The following is a 22,327-nucleotide window of genomic DNA, read 5'->3' as shown; positions in this document are numbered from 1 at the left end:
CCCATCAGTGGTATCAGAGCCTAGATTGGTTTCAATTGTATTGATGCATATTTGATCGAAATAAGCACTGAAAATCGATTTTTTGAGTTTCTGAATGTTTGACTCGCCGAGTCACTTGGTGAACTCGCCGAGTCAGCTGTACTCGACGAGTCCAGGTCCAGACTCGACGAATCAAAGGGTCTGACAGCTCAGATTCGCGATTTTCTTCCTGTTTTGGTTTTGGATAATTACCATAAACTTGCTTTTGTGATAAAATCCGAATTTTTTTCATTATTATGTGATTATCCTTACCAAAATAGAAGATAATTGTCAAAATTTAGATAATCACTTGTTTTATTAGATAAAGTTTGATTATTTGTAATTTAGATTTGAATTATCTTGTGAAATAGTTTCAATTTATCCCTTTAGGTTTTATAGTTTAAATTTGAACCCCAAAAGTTTTGTTGTTTTGAAATTTAAATAGTTAAAACCCTAACGTTTTGAAATGTTTCAAAACTTGCCCTCAAGTTTTGGAATTTAAAAGTTGATTAAAAGTTTAATTAGAAATGTTAAATTCTAAAACTCTAGTAATGTTTTGAAAAGTTCAAATCACACCCTTATGGTTTTATTAATTAATTAAGGAGTATAATTAAAGGAGGTTTAATAAATCCATAAAAGTTTAGGTTAACCATTTAATTGAATTAAAAGTGTAATTGTTAAAGTTAACCATATAGTATTTTAAAAGTATAAAATACACCCTATACTATATATATAACATTAAAGGTCTAACATTATATATGTGTATGAGTAAAAGTCAGTCTTACCGTTAGTAGGCCTCATTCACGAAACTGGTCTATAAGGGGTGTTTAAGGAAATTGCCTATAAAATGGCGATTGAATGGGTATCCACTCTTACCCACCGCACTCTTGACTAGTGGAGGGTCGTTAGCCGAACGGGTAGGATAGGACGAAACCTTCCATTATAAGTATAATGAAATACAGAGTAACTAAATGTTTCGCAAATTCCCAATCTTAGTTACTTAGGCAAAAGTGAATTGATGCAATTCCATGAAATTACACTTTGTGCCCTTGCGAAGACGTTAGTGGAGCGTGTGTGGTTTACCGGCACACTAAATGGTTCTAAGCAAAGGTAGCAAAGGGTGACTCAATGTTTGTCATAGTTCGGTGGAGCGTGTGTGGTTTACCGGCACATCGAATAGGTGATTGTAACATGTGAGGGCACCATGTAGTTTGCATGGTTATTCACACCCGCTTTGTGATCCTCGGCATCCCAGTCACAAACAAGAGGGGCATATCGAGATTTAAACATGCCATTGAAATGTTCAATGAATCTCAAAGGATCTAGGAGTTTTCATAGGTTTAAAACTTAAATTTCTTTTTCGTTTCTCATGGTGAAAACTAGTGAATCGTCATTCACTTACCTTCAAATGTTCTGCGATTTGGGTTACGGCATCCCTCTCCCGAGTTGTAGGATATTGTGTTGGGTCCTAGCCTTGGAATTTCATTTGGGTGATTTACCAAGGACTCAATCAATCAACTAACTTGAATTCGTTTTTCTCCCGATGTCAAAGTTCGACAACTATGGTCTTCGCAAATTCCGTGGAACAAGCATTCCACATGAAGATGATATTCCACGATTTGATCAAGGAACAAGAAATCATGCTTCACTTCCTCCTCCTCCTCCAATTATTCTCCCTAACCCACAAGTTCAAAGGCTTGAAAAGTTCAAGATCACTCAAGCCCTTTTGGCAAGTGAACATAAAGAAGGAAAGTCGGTGTGTGCACACGTCCTAGGGATGAAGTCGCACATTGATAGACTAAGGATGATAGGATCCATTGTCGGTGAAGAGATGGCTGTTGATTGGGTTCTTCAATCACTTCCTAACTCATATAGTAAGTTCGTAAGAGAGTACTATATGATGAACCGCGACGTGACCCTTATAGATCTCACCTATATGCTGATTGCTGCTGAATCAGCAATGGTTTGGCGCAATAGAAAAGCAAAGTTGATTGGTGAATCTGCCTTCGACACCTCTGTGGATATAGACAATGGCAATAAAAGACATGCAATGATCGAAAAGTTTGATCATAAGAGAAAGGCGATGTCTGAAGTAGTTCCATGTGTTGTTCCAAAAGGAGTCAATTTGCTTTTATTGCCAAGAGAAGGGGCATTGGATACGAAGCTGCCCTATTTACCTAAGAGATCTAAGAGATGGGAGAGTCGAAACGTATGGCTCTAATTTAGGTAAAATCCATTAACTAACTCTTTTAAGCTTCATTCTAGGTTCTGAATACATAATGTGATAAGATTACATTTGATGTTTAGAAGGATCAAAGTAAAGAAAAGAAGCTTAAGGGAAGAAGTGAGCAGAATCTAACCATGAAGGAATGGATTTCGATTGCGTTTCTCGAAGATTAGATTCTTGAGCTACTACTTAGAGTTAGAATTAGATTGCTAAGAAAGATGTATTCGCATAAGTTTTTCAAAGAGTTGCATTGTGAAAGGACAAATTTTTCCGCAATAAAATAAATTTTGATTTTAAATTTTATTTATTTATCCTTACAATGGCGTGTATGAAAAATTGATGTTAAAATTATTAGCAATAATGGATTTGTTTCTTATTGTGTTATGGAAAGTCAAGAATTTACCAAATAGGGAGAGTTTCTCATCGCCCAAGTTCCAATTGGACAGAAACTTGGAATCATGCAACTTGGTTGCATGATGAATGAGAAATTTCATATTTGATAATTAGACTAATTCGTTGACAAAGTGTCAAGTGAAGGACTAGGAGATCGAGTACACAAAGTTGTGTGTTGATCAAGTTCACCATAAGAATAACAAAGATATTCGTCATGATTTACTAAAAGGCTTAGTAAATATGATTATACTTACAAGATTAAGTGTAATTCTAAATTGATTAAAGGGTTTAGATCAATAGTAGAACGAATAAGAAGAATCATGTAGGCAGAAAGATAAGAGTTTCTCCATTCTAAGAAGAAGGGAGAGTGGCTTTTATGCTTTATGATAGGTCTTAATGATTAAGAACCATATCTCAATTGATCCTCTAAGTGAGTCTTGGTACAATTGTATGTCCAAGAAGAGGAATCAAAGATTGATGAAATGGTCAAATCAAGAAGACAATCATACTTTGTTCCAATAACAAGTCTTAAAGTTAAGATTGTGACAATGAGTAAAAAGTATTAAAGGTTTATAACATTCATCAAATGTGGAAAGTTGTGATGTCTTGGATAAGACAAAGACCAACTATGACCAATTTATGAAGTGTTTTGATACAAGCTACACTAACTCTTGAAAATTTGTTTGTCAAGAAATGTTCATTGACAAAAGAATCTTATATGTCAAGGAGTCAGTGGGAGTCTTAATGGTCTCGAAAAGTTTCAAGAACAAATCAAATAAACCTTATCGATCATCACTAGCACACGAGTTGAGGTTTACAACCTATCGTAAAGACATTATTTTGTTTCTGTGCCAATCCAATCGAGTTAATTATGCATGTGAGTCCTATGAGTTCTCATTTGAATGCGTAAAAGGCAAGGACCTTGATCAATGAAAGGTACATTGATAGGAAAAAGGTAAGATGCTTAACTACTTGGAAGACGTGGTGGGCAGCTGTGCTACCATAAGGCAAGAAATCAAGATTAAGAAAGTTCGATCCATATGATTTTGAATTTGTCGTAAACTTTGGTTTTAACAAATTCGCATGGATAGGAACACATACACCGTTTAAATCTAAGTGTCATAAGATTTCCTCCTTCATGAAAATGATTGTGAGAAAATGCTTTCACTAAGAAAGATTTTAAAAGATAGTGATTGTAAAATTGCATTCTCAAATTCGATCATGGTTACGGCATCCCTTTCCATAATTTGAATTGTGAGGTTTGGCAATTAGTCTTAATTGTTAAGACACACATATGAACTATCTAAGGCAAAAGTGTATAAGTTCAAGAAGCCTTGATAAAAGATTATCAAAGCACTAAGTATTAGAAACATGAACTTAAGAAATTCAATAAGTATTGTTTTTCTAAAAGTTAAGATGTTTATGAATACATGTCGAAGCTAGTGGGAGCATAAGTGTTATGTTTTATAATAATCATCATGATAGTGGGAGCATAAATGTTATGATTGTATGATTATTAAGGCACGTATTGCATAGTTGGCAATATTAATTATAGAAAACAAGAGTCATACTTTGCAAAGTTGTAAGAGTTGAAAGGTTGTTTTGCTATAATTAAGGGAGAGAATATTATGCTTCATTTCAAATCTAAAGGATTAGGTTGTGGAATGTTAATAAATTTAGTCAAAGGTACATAGTGTGTTCTTAAAATTTCGATTGTGATTACGGCATTCCTCTTCGCAATTCGAGTTTTGAGAACATAGCAAATAAAACATTATGCGTCGTGTCCCATACGCTTCGGGTATAGGATCGATTGCGAATGCTTTAATGTTTGACCATTCTAAAATTTTCCAAATGTATAGTGCATTTAGAGGGAAAAGGGACTAGAATTGGTTTTGACTAAAATAATTAAACAACTATCAAAGGACAATCCAAAGTTCGACGAGGATTGGTTGCTTGCGAGTAGTTGGAAGTATAGTATTGAAAATTATGGAAGTGTTTCCATATTGGATGGACGATATCGACATCATTACGAATAGATAAGATTCTATTAAGAATGAGTTGTCATATAGAAAATATGGAAGTGTGTCCATGTTGGGAAGTAAAATCTATGTCTAGATTAGAAACTTTATGCGAAAGGATGTTCAAAGGAATGTACTTTGAGTGAGAGACATCATATCTAAGGAATTGTCTTGTAACAATCTCCGATAGAGGAATTTGTAATATCATTGGCAATAGTCTTTGAGACTTTGGTGCAGTGACATTACAAAAGGATCGTTGCATAAAGTGTTAGAATCTAGTGTATTCTATAAGTAACAAGAAGTTGACATTCTTACACTTAAGAAAATGGATTTGGTGTTGTAAAATGAGAATGATTGGAAATGTGTTCAATTTGTCTATTTCGCAAAAGTAAGAACCATAGGTAAACATTGTGTGCATGCTAGGAGCATGGGACAAGTGTTGGAATTCAAATGCGAAGTTGATTACCCGAAACGACAAATAATGAGTAATCGATATGGTGATAAATAAAATGTGTTTTGTTTATACTCAAAGGTTTGAGGCCATATAGGATTAGTATTATTCTTGTGTTTCACCTTGCATGTTTTGACTTCCAGAATAATTGAGTTTATTAAGAATAATCGAATTATTCGAACGGGCCACAGTCGTTCATATGTTGGAAGTAGATATGAATGAAGACTGTCGTGAATTGGTGTGTGGATTGTCTAGAAGAGTATTAGACATAAGCAAATGTTTGCTGCAACGTTCATGAGTGCTTATGAATATGATTTGAGCATTGGATTAAACCCACGCTCACTTGGATCACTCCATGAATTGTATTATGAGTGATTGGTGAGACGATAACATCTTATATTCTTGAAACCGAGATGTGTGAGTTGTATCTTGCGAATCGGTTGCACATTGATAATATGTAAACACACCAGTAACTTGGTGTTATAAAACATATTGTTGTGTGTAATTCGGTGAGTGAGTGCAAGCAAGCATTGTATCAAAGTTTATCCGTTCCTTTTATCCAAAGTAGGATAAAAGCGATATCTTTGGGCCCCTCGATGGTTTAGTGATGACATACGTAAATGCTCGGCCGGGCTAGGGCTAATTTGATTTGTTCAATTAGTCTGTCGTCATAAATCGGAAATCGAGAAGTAGTAAAAAGAGAGAATGATTAGAAATCATATCTCAGACGATATCTAGAATGGAGGAATATATGATCCCTTATCTAAGGACACGCGTATCTGATATGATCAGAGTTGACAGCGGCTTTGGAAAGCTACGATTGCAGATCAGGATCTGAAGTCATACGCATAATAGTTGTTAGACTTATCCAAGTGGGAGACTGTTGGATTAGTGTATAAGTCCATAACTATTTTGGTATGTACTTGACCCGATGGTGCATGGTCCTTTTGGGTTGCCTTCACCAAAGCAACTTGATTGGAGAAATGAATAAAGAGAGAGAGGATAATATGATTTATTAATATGTTATAAGAATAATATATTAAAGGAGAAATCATATTTGTTTAATTAATATTGGTCAATAATTAATTAAGAATTAGTTTTGTGATCAAATGTAATTAATTAAACTAGAGGGGCTGAATTGTAATTATGTGATAGTTACAAAATAAGGTAAGGATTATCTTATATATATGGTGAACGAATTTGAGGTGTAAATCTCTTAGAATTCGAGTATGATAAGGATTCAAGGATTATCTTATTGGTTGCTTAATGGATAATCAACTAGATAAGGATAATGACTGAAACCCTATCTCTACACCTATATAAACACCCCTAGGGCCATGAATTCGTGTATGCCTTCCCAAGAGGTCCTAGATACGAATTCTAACCTCTCACTTCTCTCTTTATACCTTCTCCATTTGCTTATGGTGTTTGTGAGCCATTAGAGGAGTGACACTTGTGACTCTATGCATTCCAAAGTCAATACAAGGAGATTTGGGATTGTTATTGCTACATAACAATCAAGGTAACACTATAAACTTATTCTCATGTTAATATGATTATATGTATGCTAGAATTAGGGTTTATAGTCTTGGATTCAAAGCATGTACAATAGAGAAACCTAGATCCAAGCATTAGGGTTTGTATGAGCACATAGGATGTCTTATGACCAAAACCCATCAGTTATTTGTTACATCATGCATCAAATAACCAATAAAAAGCAACCAATCAAGACGACACAAAATATTAATCGTGCAATACTTCTTTATACACCACATTTGCTGTATAAACCCCATCACCTTTTGAATTTTCGTTAAGGTTTACTAATACTTTTGTATTGCAACGTGAAACCCCTCTGGACAATGCAACATAAAGTTGTCCATGCGAGAATACTGGTTCTGGAAGATAGATACCTACATATGGAATTGTTTGTCCCTGAGCTTTATTGATTGTCATTGCAAAGCACAATCGAATAGGAAACTGTTTCCTCATTAGAGGATCGATGGTTGCTACTAATTGCTTGTAACTGGTATTGGTTTCATATCGATGGATGTGGATTCGCATATGAAATCAATTGTGTTCGCATCTATGAAATCAGTTCGCATATGACATCAATTGAGTTCGCATTTGGTTTTGTGGGTCAAAACAGTTCGCATAAGAAGTTCACGATTTGTTTGAGGTTAATTGATTTTGATTTCGCAAGCTTGGAGTCGGAGATCTGGATTGTGTTCGCATCTATAGAATGCGAGGAGAATTTAATGGTGATATTCAGTTCGCATTTGGTGACACAAGTACGTGGTTGATGATTTTTGGTTGGTTCGCATTTGAAATTAGTGGGTTTCGCATTTGGGTTCGTATCTGGGTTTCTCAAACAACTGAAATGCGAATATGAGACAACTGATTAATTTCTCAGTTAATGCGATGAAATGCGAATGAACTCAAAGACGGATGGATGCAAGATGCGAAGAATTTGAATGAAAATGCGAAGTTTTTAATGTATAAATGCGAATTGGGGAAGAAAGCTTAGAGTTTCGCATTTGGCACCTGATCTTTTCAAGAAATAATATAAGTGGTCCAACTTCGCAAAATGGGGTCATTTAATCAGAAAATCGATCATTCTTCAAATATGACATTTAATCAGAAAATCGATCTAAAAATGAGACATTTGGTGTTTATCGATTTTTCAGGGTCGACGGGTTGTATGAAAAGCGAAGGCTGAGTAATTGAAAATTAGAGGATCGATGGTTGCTACTAATTACTTGTAACTGGTATTGGTTTCATATCGATGGATGTGGATTCGCATATGAAATCAATTGTGTTCGCATCTATGAAATCAGTTCGCATATGACATCAATTGAGTTCGCATTTGGTTTTGTGGGTCAAAACAGTTCGCATAAGAAGTTCACGATTTGTTTGAGGTTAATTGATTTTGATATCGCAAGCTTGGAGTCGGAGATCTGGATTGTGTTCGCATCTATAGAATGCGAGGAGAATTTAATGGTGATATTCAGTTCGCATTTGGTGACACAAGTACGTGGTTGATGATTTTTGGTTGGTTCGCATTTGAAATTAGTGGGTTTCGCATTTGGGTTCGTATCTGGGTTTCTCAAACAACTGAAATGCGAATATGAGACAACTGATTAATTTCTCAGTTAATGCGATGAAATGCGAATGAACTCAAAGACGGATGGATGCAAGATGCGAAGAATTTGAATGAAAATGCGAAGTTTTTAATGTATAAATGCGAATTGGGGAAGAAAGCTTAGAGTTTCGCATTTGGCACCTGATCTTTTCAAGAAATAATATAAGTGGTCCAACTTCGCAAAATGGGGTCATTTAATCAGAAAATCGATCATTCTTCAAATATGACATTTAATCAGAAAATCGATCTAAAAATGAGACATTTGGTGTTTATCGATTTTTCAGGGTCGACGGGTTGTATGAAAAGCGAAGGCTGAGTAATTGAAAATTAGAGGATCGATGGTTGCTACTAATTACTTGTAACTAGTATTGGTTTCATATCGATGGATGTGGATTCGCATATGAAATCAATTGTGTTCGCATCTATGAAATCAGTTCGCATATGACATCAATTGAGTTCGCATTTGGTTTTGTGGGTCAAAACAGTTCGCATAAGAAGTTCACGATTTGTTTGAGGTTAATTGATTTTGATATCGCAAGCTTGGAGTCGGAGATCTGGATTGTGTTCGCATCTATAGAATGCGAGGAGAATTTAATGGTGATATTCAGTTCGCATTTGGTGACACAAGTACGTGGTTGATGATTTTTGGTTGGTTCGCATTTGAAATTAGTGGGTTTCGCATTTGGGTTCGTATCTGGGTTTCTCAAACAACTGAAATGCGAATATGAGACAACTGATTAATTTCTCAGTTAATGCGATGAAATGCGAATGAACTCAAAGACGGATGGATGCAAGATGCGAAGAATTTGAATGAAAATGCGAAGTTTTTAATGTATAAATGCGAATTGGGGAAGAAAGCTTAGAGTTTCGCATTTGGCACCTGATCTTTTCAAGAAATAATATAAGTGGTCCAACTTCGCAAAATGGGGTCATTTAATCAGAAAATCGATCATTCTTCAAATATGACATTTAATCAGAAAATCGATCTAAAAATGAGACATTTGGTGTTTATCGATTTTTCAGGGTCGACGGGTTGTATGAAAAGCGAAGGCTGAGTAATTGAAAATTAGAGGATCGATGGTTGCTACTAATTACTTGTAACTGGTATTGGTTTCATATCGATGGATGTGGATTCGCATATGAAATCAATTGTGTTCGCATCTATGAAATCAGTTCGCATATGACATCAATTGAGTTCGCATTTGGTTTTGTGGGTCAAAATAGTTCGCATAAGAAGTTCACGATTTGTTTGAGGTTAATTGATTTTGATTTCGCAAGCTTGGAGTCGGAGATCTGGATTGTGTTCGCATCTATAGAATGCGAGGAGAATTTAATGGTGATATTCAGTTCGCATTTGGTGACACAAGTACGTGGTTGATGATTTTTGGTTGGTTCGCATTTGAAATCAGTGGGTTTCGCATTTGGGTTCGTATCTGGGTTTCTCAAACAACTGAAATGCGAATATGAGACAACTGATGAATTTCTCAGTTAATGCGATGAAATGCGAATGAACTCAAAGACGGATGGATGCAAGATGCGAAGAATTTGAATGAAAATGCGAAGTTTTTAATGTATAAATGCGAATTGGGGAAGAAAGCTTAGAGTTTCGCATATAAATGAAAGTACGATGCTATTCCTTGTATTTAGTTGTTTTCAATGCAAAGAATAAGATAAAATGGAAGTACGGTATTAGCTAATCTGCAATTGCATTCAAATATTAAGAATATTGATAATACCAAATGTGCAATTTGGGTTAAAAAAAACTTAACTTGAGCTTGTAAGGGGAGATAATTCTCTAGAATAAAATCACTCTTTCTTTTAATCGTGAGAATCACAATCAGTTGAACTGTTGAAGAGATGAAGTAACAGGTCGTGCTTCGAAAAAATGAGAGAGTGGACATCAAATGAAAAAATTATCCAAAACCTATAAATCAGATAAACTAAAACAACTTAAAAAAATAATAAAATTCTTACAATCCAAAAACAAAACCAAGATGAATTAAACACAATAATCATAGTCAAGTTTTGAAATATATTGAATTAACTTGAACCAATATTCTGCACATTGGGTGTTAGGCAATATACTCCTGCAAAAAATAATGTAAAACAAGCTCATAAATTGTGAATAAAATAAACAACTAACCCTAAAACTGGTTGGAAATAGTGTGTGCTGATCTCATCAAATAATCTGGCATTTATGAATAGCTCTAAATAATCTTAAACAACATAGGTGAGTGTAAGAATCGATATATCCATGAAACACAGAGTAAAATCATTATATGACAATTAAGTAAAACTAAAAAAAAACATGGAACAGAGAATTTGATAGAACTATTTACCTGGATAGTGGTGAAGATGGAGATGGTTAGTGAAGGCTTCAACGTTGGGGTTTAATTAGAGTGTGAATACAAAGATAGGGGAGAAGACAAAGATGGTAGACGATGGTGGTGAGGTCATGATAACAGTTCGATTTCTGTGATTTTCACCCAATTCATAACAAAAATTGTTATTTTTCTTGAAAACAAACATTAATTAAATGGATAAGGATTCAACAACTACAGTAAAATGATAGAGTAATAAGATATTTCCTTCATTAACTGGAGTCCATATCAGTACAGATAGTTGAAGATATACCTGAATTGATACAGATAGTTGAGAAATGTCAAAAGGACACAAATACCCTTAGTACCACTTAAACAAGAAAGCTTTACTCTAGATACACTTATACAAGAATATTTAATATACAAATGATTACCCAAAATGTAGACAAACATCAGAACCTGAAATGGAGAGGAAACACCGGAAATTGAGAGTAAACATTGACGATTATGTGATAAATGACTGAAAAGAACACTTTAAAATTGCTAACAAAAACCTGTATTGTTAGAGAACGTTTGTAAATTAATAGTGTTTGCCTCCTGGTTCTGCAATAGAGAGAGAGAGAGAGAGAGAGAGAGAGAGATGGTTGGAGACCTATGACCACAAAAAGAGAATATGTGTGTGCATATGGCTTAAAGAGCACTAACCTTGAAATCGTGTTGGATCCTGGTCCACTGTGACACTTGTTGTGAAAATGGTTGTCTGAGGTTTCTAGAGAGTCGAGTGCGACCAGCTGTGAGTAGTAGATGGTTAGGTCTCCAGGTATGTGTGTAAAATGCGTAACACTTACGACCTCACAGATAAGAAATTTTTTGCAGTCAATTGGTCATATAAGGGGATGGGGCAGAGATATGAAGAAAAAGATTCGTTCTAGACTTGACCGGTGCAATCGATCAAAATCAAATAATTAGAGAATAGAACAGTAGCATATGCTAGATGTCGAGAGATGGGGGTTGTGAACGGTGGTAAGATGAAGTGCGATGATGATGAAGGTGGCCTGTTTGATGGTAGTGAAGGTTATGTGACAACAAAGTTTACTGATGGTGTTGTGATGTTCGATATTCGGGTTTCTAAAGGAGATATGCAAGAGAAGAGAAAGGCAGAGGTGTTTAGCAGCGACTGTAATGGTCTCAGTGGTCAAGGTGTGGTGGGTAACTGCGTCGAATATGGGAGGAATTTTAGAGTATTTAATAGAGAGGGAGAGAGTTCAAGGAGAGAAGAGATGGCGACTCATCTAGGGTTATTCTACAAGGAAGGGCTATAGATACTAAGATAAGAGATGATATATAAAGTTTATCTATAGACCGATTCAATTGGCAAAATCAGAGGAAGACGGGTTCTTCTTTGACCAGTTCAATTTGAAGAAGAAAGCCAAAGCCTATTCAATATGTACGTAATTCATGTTAACCGCGTAAGATTTGGTATTTTTCTATGCATAAACTCATTGTAAATAGCGTAATAAGGGTTATACCTCTTAAAATTTAATATTATTTTATTAATGATTACTTGTACTAACAGCTTAATGGTTTGGACGTCTTAAAAAATATTATTATTATATTGAATCTATTTATGGAAATAGTTGGATTTCTATTATAAGGTAGTATAGATATATATATATATATAAATGTTTGGATTATCTTGCATGGTAATAAAAGTTATAAATTGATATTTCTTTTTTTAGAGTGTTTGGATTAAGACAAAATATAAAAAATACAAACATACATATTTAAGTCTATTTAGTATACAAACATATCATCTCTAATAAATGAATGTTATTTTGGCCACTTATCACACTCTCATTCAATTGCCAAATATCATTTTGTAGTTATTTTGAATTATTTTTTTTAATTTTCACATGTTATTTTATAAGTTTTTATAGTTTATTAAATTCCACATGTAATAATTGCAATAAATGTACTAATAAATGAATATCAATTTAATTAATGAACTTAATTTTTAATTTAAAATTTCATAAAACTAAAACTCATTAATTTCTTTTATTTATTTAAATTATTTGCTTAAATTTAAACGATAAAAGCATTTTTTTTATAATAATTTTATTATTTATATAAATTCAAAGTTTTTAAATATTTTGAAATTTATATTTAATTTTTTTTAAATTAACCTTTGGTATACAACGAAAAACAAAAAAGGATCTCCTTATTATTTTCTTTTTAAGTTAACAAGAAAATTTCACTTTTAAAACTAGTAAAAACCTATTTTAGAAAATACTTATTAACTTTTCAAACATTTTTTGATAATTTTTTTTTTAAAACTAAAAAATCAATAAATATTTTTCAAATTAAATCTCAAAACACCCTCTCAAATAAAAATATAAAATCATCTGCTATATTGCAAATAACTTTTGTGATATTGATTTATTTATTTTTCATTTCGCGATAAACATATATCCTGTTCAAACCAGTCTTTCTCCACTCCACTTTGCCCTACTCCCCCGTTTCCCCCTTCTCAGCTGAGCCTGTGCTATCAGTCAAAGCTCTCTCTCTTTCTCTCAGGTATGTGGCACAAACTCATCTCTCCCACGAACAAACCTTGTAAGAATTTGATTCTGAGCCCTACGTTTACTTGTAGATTTTGTCCCCTAATGTTGCGTCATCGATGATGTATAATCTCATTTTGAGGACCTGAATCATCTCATCCCCGTGTATCTTCTATATCTTTATTTGATTTGAACATGCATTGAATTGCCAAGTCTTGTTATCTGATATGGATGTGACATGCATCCTGACAAAATCGAGCAGATGCATTTCTAGTATTCCGTGATGAATGGATTTAAGTTGTCTGAGTTCACACGCTGTTTTCAAATAAGTTTTTTTGAAATGAAACTGTTATGCATGCTGTTTGCGAATTGGAGGCATCAACGTCAGTGTAGTGGTGTTGTTGTACCTGTTACTCCGTCTGTGAAAGAAGGAGACTATTCCTTTTCAAAGTTAAGATTTATAGTTCAAATCCTGTATGGATCTTCCTTTGAAATTACATTTATGTCAATTTTGAGTCTAAAACGAAGCTTTCTGAACATTCAGAAGTTGAAATGTGGATTTCTTTTAAGATGGATGTGTGGAGTTTAGTACAGATATTATCCAAAATCGTAGTGTAGCTTCTTTTCTTAACAAATGGCATTTTCTTATCTGTGTCTAGTGTTACACTTGTCCTCTTGATTATTATCAAGATTCAATCCCCCTTTTTCCCACCATTTTCTTTATTTACTTCACATTTTTCTTTAGGTTCTTTATTTCCTATGGCGTTTGCAAATTTTCATGGACTTAGAGCTCTGCAAATTTCTTCACGAGAAAGCATTTTCAACCATGGAAGCTGCCACACACGAACTGATACATCCAACAGTAGATGTTTTGCTGTCAAGGCTTGCAGTAAGAAACCTGATCAAAACATTCATCTTGAATCTAAGGTAAATTTATATGAAGCTCTCTACTTCATCATACTTTTCTGTGATTACAGATTCTCGTATCCTAGCTGTTTTCTGCATATTTAACATTATCTCAATTTGATCTGAAGGTCTATATAGTTGTATATTGAGTATTGAATGTTTAATTGCAAATTTGCAATGTAGATTAACATGTTCTCCTCAAATTTCATCATTGAATGGCCAATAACCAAAAGGGGTAGTGAATTAGTAATAAATTCGTTATTTCATTTTGTCTATATGGATAACCTTCTTTTCTCCTATAAACAAAGACCTTTTTTGATTTAACAAAGAACATTCTCTATATATGAGTTTATTTACCAATTTTCTCTTACAAACTTCTACTTAGTGATACATCCCTCAAAAAATTGCAACATATGGTTCAAATGAAGTTTTCAGCTTTTATCAAATGTCCCAAATACCCTTTATAAACCCCACCAATTGTAAAGTTACCAATGTGCAAATTTTACAAGAAAACATTCGAATTCAAAATGGATTTTTTACAATTCAAAGAGAATGGAGAGAGAGAGAGAGTAGATATTGTTATTACTTATCACTTATTACTTATTACTTATTACTTCCCTTAGCTAACTTATTTGCATGCAATATACAAGAACGTTGTTTAACTATCGTCAAATGTCTAAACTACCCTTCAACGAAATACAAAATAGGTTCAACTATTATATCTTTTTAAGCATTAAGATGTTTGTCATCTTGTTGATGTTATGTTAGGTATTTGAAACTTTTGAAGTTATTATATGATGTTATATACTCCTATAAAAAGCATGAAATTAAAGTTATGTTAACAAAAGCAATTTCAGTTAAATTGGGTGTTGGACAGTGTGAAATGGGATGAAAAGGGTTTGGCTGTGGCTATAGCTCAAAATGTTGATTCAGGGGCAATTTTAATGCAAGGATTTGCCAATAGGGATGCACTTGCTACCACAATTGCTTCCAAAAAAGCAACTTTTTATAGCAGATCAAGATCTTCATTGTGGATAAAAGGAGAAACTTCTCTTAATTTCATCAATGTTCATGATATCTTCCTTGATTGTGATCGTGATTCTGTAAGTTCTTTTCTTTCAATGCATGTAATAGTAATCTACTTTCTTTAATTCGTTTGTTTGTTACTATAAGTTTATAACATCTTACTTTTGTTTCTTTCTTTCTTTTACTTGGAAAATTTTATGCAGTTATATAAATTTCATTCAAATATAAAGCAGTTTTCAGTGTTGTTATAATTGGATAGATCTTTCAAAGTATAATGACTTATTTATTTATTTGTTTACTTCCTTGCAATGAAATCGTTATGAAAATTGATGTTTGCATATTTCTACAACGAATGGATATGATTCTTAGTTATGTTATTTATGGAAATGTTAGGAATTTACCAAATAGGGAGAGTTTCTCATCGCCCAAGTTTCAATTGGACAGAAACTTGGAATCATGCAACGTGGATGCACGATGAATGAGAAATTACGTATTTGGAAATTAGACTAATTCATTGACAAAGTGTCAAGTGAAGGACTTGGAGATCGAGTACACAAAGTTTTGTGTTGATCAAGTTCACCATAAGAGTAACAAAGATATTCGTTATGATTTACTAAAGGCTTAGTAAATATGATTACACTTACAAGATTAAGTGTAATTCTGAATTGTTTAAAGAGTTTAGATCAATAGTAGAACGAATAAGAAGAATCAAGTAGGCAGAAAGATAAAAGTTTCCCCATTCTAAGAAGAAGGGAGAGTAGCTTTTATGCTTTATGATAGGTTTGTAACATGCAAAGTTTGTATCTTAATTGATCCTCCAAGTGAGTCTTGGTACAATTGTATGTCCAAGAAGAGGAATCAAAGATTGAAGAAATGGTCAAATCAAGAAGTCAATCATACTTCGTTCCAAAACAAGTCTTAAAGTCAAGATTGTGACATTGAGTGAATAGTATTAAGAAGGTTTATAACATTCATCAATTGTGGAGAGTTGTGATGTCTTGGATAAGACAAAGACCAACTAGGACCAATTTATGAAGTGTTTTGATACAAGCTACACTAACTCTTGAAAAATTGTTTGTCAAGAAATGTTTATTGACAAAAGAATCTTATATGTCAAGGAGTCAGTGGGAGTCTTAATGGTCTCGAAAAGTTTCAAGATCAAATCAAATAAACCTTATCGATCATCACTAGCACACGAGTTAAGGTTTACAACCTATCGTGATGACATTATTTTGTTTCTATGCCATTCAAATTAAGTTAATTATGCATGCGAGTTCTATGAGTTCTCATTTTGAACGCATAAAAGGCAAAGCACCTTGATCAATGAAATGTACATTGACAAGAAAAAGGTGAGATGCTTAACTTATTTGAAGACGTGGTGGGCAGCTGTGCTATCATGAGGCAAGAAATCAAGATTAAGAAACTTTGATCCATATGAGTTTGAATTTGTCGTAAACTTTGGTTTTAACAAATTCACATGGATAGGAACAAATACACCATTTAAATCTAAGTGTCATAAGTTTTCCTCCTTCATGAAAATGATTGTGAGGAAATGCTTTCACTAAGAAAGATTTTAAAAGGATAGTGATTGTAAAATTGCATTCTCGAATTCAATTATGGTTATGGTATCCCTTTCCATAATTTGAATTGTGAGGTTTGGCAATTAGTCTTAATTGTTTAAGACACACATATGAACTATCGAAGGCAAAGGTGTACAAGTTCAAGAAGCCTTGATAAAAGATAATCAAAGCACTAAGTATTAGAAACATGGACTTAAGAAATTCAATAGGTATTGTCTTTCTGAAAGTTAAGATGTTTATGAATACATGTTGAAGCTAGTGGGAGCATAAGTGTTATGTTTTATAGTAATCATCATGATAGTGAGAGCATAAAAGTTATGATTGTATGATTATTATGGAAAGTTTTGCAAGTTGGCAATATTAATTATAGAAAAACAAGAGTTATACCTTGCAAAGTCGTAAGGGTTGTATAGTTGTTTTGCTATAATTAAGGGAGAGAATATTATGCTTCATTTCAAATCTAAAGGATTAGGTTGTGGAATGTTAATAAATTTAGTCAAAAGTACATAGTGTGTTCTTAAAATTTCGATTATGATTACAACATTCCTTTTTCACAATCCGATTTTAAGAACATAGCAAATAAAACATTGTGCATCGTGTCCCATACGCTTCGGGTATAGGATCGATTGCAAATGCTTTAATGTTTGACCATTCTAAAATTTTCCAAATGTCTAGCACATTTAGAGGGAAAAGGGACTAGAATCGGTTTTGACTAAAATAATTAAACAACTATCAAAGAACAATCCAAAGTTCGATGAGGATTGGTCGCTTGTGAGTAGTTGGAAGTATAGTATTGGAAATTATGGAAATGTTTCCATATTGGATGGACAATATTGACATCATTACAAATAGAAAAGATTCTATTCAGAATGAGTTGTCATGAGGAAAATATGGAAGCGTGTCCATATTAGGATTTGAATATTGAAAATCTATGACTAGATTATAAACGTTTATGCAAAAGGATGTTCAAAGGAATGTACTTTGAGTGAGAGACATCATATCTAAGGAATTTTCTTGTAACAATCTCCGATAGAGGACTTTATAATAGCATTAGCAATAGTCTTTGTGACTTTGGTGCAGTGACATTATGAAAGGATCGTTGCATAAAGTGTTAGAATCTAGCATATTCTATAAGTAGCGAGAATTTGATATTCTTACACTTAAGAAAATGGATTTGGAGTTGTAAAATGAGAATGATTGGAAATGTGTTCAATTTGTCTATTTCACAAAAGTAAGAACCGTAGGTAAACATTGTGTGCATGCTAGGAGCATGGGACAAGTGTTGTAATTCAAGTAAAAAGTTGATTACCCGAAACGACAAATAATGAGTAATCGATATGGTGATAAATAAAACGTGTTTTGTTTATACTCAAAGGTTTGAGGCCATATGGGATTAGTATTATTCTTGTGTTTCACCTTGCATGTTTTGACTTCCAGAATAATTGAGTTTATTAAGCATAATCGAATTATTCAAACGGGCCACAGTCGTTCATATGTTGGAAGTAGATATGAATGAAGATTGTCGTGAATTGGTGTGTGGATTGTCTAAAAGAGTATTAGACATAAGCAAATGTTTGCTGCAACGTTCATGAGTGCTTATGAATATGATTTGAGCATTGGATTAAACCCACTATCTCGAGTGATTAGTTGTATCTTGCTAATCGGTTGCACATTGATAATATGTATCTCGAGCATTGGAATTGTAATTATAAGATAATTGCAATTTGGGCCATGGATTGCCTTGTATTAAGGGATGGAATACAATTTGAAGATAATGATTATTTTTCCGGTAAACTTCAATAAATTTGATAATTTTAATGATTAACTTTATAATTTATTAATACTTGGTTACAGATAATATAACACAAAAAATATTTATATGAAATTTACCAAATGATTTTTTTTAAATTATTTGAATTTATGTAAAATATACTCCACATGTTTACATATTCTTCAAATATTATTAAAATAATAAATATGTTGAAAAATAAAATTAAAACTTGAATAATATAACTTAAAGTAAATAAGAAGTGGTTTGAAGATGATGGTTCAGTGTTGCGCCACGCAACACACGCATAACAAATTTTAAATTAGAAGTCTTTGAAAAAACAAAACACTTGTGAAAGGGCAACTGATATGCATGTGCTGCGCAACGCAACAAGAAGTGGTCATAAGTGTTTTTTTCTAAAAAAACAAATAGCACCTAAGTAACTGATATAACTAATATGATCATTTAAATTACGAAAGAATAAGGTGTTTCTGATTGCTTATTTTATATAATAAATTATTTTTGATAGAAATGCTTATCAACTTATATATATATATATATATATATATATATATATATATATATATATACATGTGTGTGTGTGTGTGTGGGGGGGGGGGGGGGGGGGTAAGTTCATGTGTTTCTTACATTTATCGTGTACTAGAATGCACCAATAGGAATTGAGTAAAATTAAATAATTATTTAATTAAATAAAGATAAATATTAAATGATTTTAATAATTGTATGTTTATTAAATGACTAGGTGTGAGATTCATGTATTACATTAGTTTAATTATAAAAAAACAAATATAAAATTTTAACAATTTGAAAAGTTTGAATTTATAAGAAAAATGAAAAAAATTTGAATTATTAAAATTAATGAGACTTTAATGTACTGAATACATTACATATAAAAACTCTTTCTAATAAATACTTTACATATATATTACCTTACACATTAAATGTGGAATTTTAATTTAATAAAATAAAAAATACAATAAAATGACAAGTGGAAAATAGAAATTTTAAAAATTCTAGAAAATGCCATGTGTCCAAATGAATGAGAAGAGGATATGTAGCAAAAAAACCTTCATTTATTATAGGATATATATCTATAATTATAATTCTCTTTTTATGGAAACTAATTAAATCCGTCATTAATGTCAACAATAAAGTTCTTTCAGAATGAATGTGCATCTAAGTTTTTATGTATGGATTTGTGTTTTGTTTATGGATCCACTCACTTAAAATAACAAAGTTGCATGAAATATGAAGAACAAAAGTGTATTCTTCTAGAACACACTATCATTCTGTTAGAATACACTGTCATTCTGTTAAAATATATTCTCATTCTTGTAGAATAAACTCTAATTCTGCTAGAATACACTCTTGTTCTCAATGTTCTAGGCTACTTTGTTGTATTTTGAGTGAATGAGTCATGAAACAAAATATGAACCCATACATAAAAACCTAGATGCGAATTTATTTTGAAAGAATATTATTACCGATATTAATGATGAATATAATTAGTTTACATTAAAAAATCAATAATTATGGATATCATTTAATATACACTAGCCGTCTACCCGCGCAAAGCGGCGGGGCACGTGAGTTCTTTCGGTGATATGTTTCCATTACAAAATTGTTATGTTAAAAAAAAGTACATGTTGAAGACAATATAATCAAACTATGGTGTTATTTGTTACATCATGCATCAAATAACCAATAAAAAGCAACCAATCAAGACGACACAAAATATTAATCGTGCAATACTTCTTTATACACCACATTTGCTGTATAAACCCCATCACCTTTTGAATTTTCGTTAGGGTTTACTAATACTTTTGTATTGCAACGTGAAACCCCTCTGGACAATGCAACATAAAGTTGTCCATGCGAGAATACTGGTTCTGGAAGATAGATACCTACATATGGAATTGTTTGTCCCTGAGCTTTATTGATTGTCATTGCAAAGCACAATCGAATAGGAAACTGTTTCCTCATTAGAGGATCGATGGTTGCTACTAATTGCTTGTAACTGGTATTGGTTTCATATCGATGGATGTGGATTCGCATATGAAATCAATTGTGTTCGCATCTATGAAATCAGTTCGCATATGACATCAATTGAGTTCGCATTTGGTTTTGTGGGTCAAAACAGTTCGCATAAGAAGTTCACGATTTGTTTGAGGTTAATTGATTTTGATTTCGCAAGCTTGGAGTCGGAGATCTGGATTGTGTTCGCATCTATAGAATGCGAGGAGAATTTAATGGTGATATTCAGTTCGCATTTGGTGACACAAGTACGTGGTTGATGATTTTTGGTTGGTTCGCATTTGAAATTAGTGGGTTTCGCATTTGGGTTCGTATCTGGGTTTCTCAAACAACTGAAATGCGAATATGAGACAACTGATTAATTTCTCAGTTAATGCGATGAAATGCGAATGAACTCAAAGACGGATGGATGCAAGATGCGAAGAATTTGAATGAAAATGCGAAGTTTTTAATGTATAAATGCGAATTGGGGAAGAAAGCTTAGAGTTTCGCATTTGGCACCTGATCTTTTCAAGAAATAATATAAGTGGTCCAACTTCGCAAAATGGGGTCATTTAATCAGAAAATCGATCATTCTTCAAATATGACATTTAATCAGAAAATCGATCTAAAAATGAGACATTTGGTGTTTATCGATTTTTCAGGGTCGATGGGTTGTATGAAAAGCGAAGGCTGAGTAATTGAAAATTAGAGGATCGATGGTTGCTACTAATTACTTGTAACTGGTATTGGTTTCATATCGATGGATGTGGATTCGCATATGAAATCAATTGTGTTCGCATCTATGAAATCAGTTCGCATATGACATCAATTGAGTTCGCATTTGGTTTTGTGGGTCAAAACAGTTCGCATAAGAAGTTCACGATTTGTTTGAGGTTAATTGATTTTGATATCGCAAGCTTGGAGTCGGAGATCTGGATTGTGTTCGCATCTATAGAATGCGAGGAGAATTTAATGGTGATATTCAGTTCGCATTTGGTGACACAAGTACGTGGTTGATGATTTTTGGTTGGTTCGCATTTGAAATTAGTGGGTTTCGCATTTGGGTTCGTATCTGGGTTTCTCAAACAACTGAAATGCGAATATGAGACAACTGATTAATTTCTCAGTTAATGCGATGAAATGCGAATGAACTCAAAGACGGATGGATGCAAGATGCGAAGAATTTGAATGAAAATGCGAAGTTTTTAATGTATAAATGCGAATTGGGGAAGAAAGCTTAGAGTTTCGCATTTGGCACCTGATCTTTTCAAGAAATAATATAAGTGGTCCAACTTCGCAAAATGGGGTCATTTAATCAGAAAATCGATCATTCTTCAAAGATGACATTTAATCAGAAAATCGATCTAAAAATGAGACATTTGGTGTTTATCGATTTTTCAGGGTCGACGGGTTGTATGAAAAGCGAAGGCTGAGTAATTGAAAATTAGAGGATCGATGGTTGCTACTAATTACTTGTAACTGGTATTGGTTTCATATCGATGGATGTGGATTCGCATATGAAATCAATTGTGTTCGCATCTATGAAATCAGTTCGCATATGACATCAATTGAGTTCGCATTTGGTTTTGTGGGTCAAAACAGTTCGCATAAGAAGTTCACGATTTGTTTGAGGTTAATTGATTTTGATATCGCAAGCTTGGAGTCGGAGATCTGGATTGTGTTCGCATCTATAGAATGCGAGGAGAATTTAATGGTGATATTCAGTTCGCATTTGGTGACACAAGTACGTGGTTGATGATTTTTGGTTGGTTCGCATTTGAAATTAGTGGGTTTCGCATTTGGGTTCGTATCTGGGTTTCTCAAACAACTGAAATGCGAATATGAAACAACTGATTAATTTCTCATTTAATGCGATGAAATGCGA

General features: G+C 33.2%; 1 long non-coding RNA gene across 2 annotated transcripts; it reads right to left on the bottom strand.

Annotated features, from left to right (window-relative positions):
• Positions 1-10,122: 10,122 nt before the first annotated feature.
• On the bottom strand, positions 10,123-11,943 carry LOC145015929 (uncharacterized). 2 transcript variants are annotated; one of them, XR_013666091.1, is made up of 4 exons: positions 11,273-11,943; positions 11,002-11,170; positions 10,586-10,880; positions 10,123-10,333 (listed from the first exon to the last, which is right to left on the bottom strand). It is a non-coding gene; the product is annotated as an uncharacterized LOC145015929 (long non-coding RNA). The 2 variants fall into 2 exon arrangements; XR_013666090.1 differs by having other exon boundaries at positions 10,586-11,170.
• Positions 11,944-22,327: the final 10,384 nt, after the last annotated feature.

The sequence above is a fragment of the Lactuca saligna genome, chromosome 9, assembly GCF_052625555.1.
Source record: "Lactuca saligna cultivar CGN05327 chromosome 9, ASM5262555v1, whole genome shotgun sequence".
Lineage (NCBI taxonomy): Eukaryota > Viridiplantae > Streptophyta > Magnoliopsida > Asterales > Asteraceae > Lactuca > Lactuca saligna.
The sequence above is the reverse complement of the archived record's forward strand: the minus strand, read 5'-3'. Positions and strand labels throughout refer to the sequence as shown.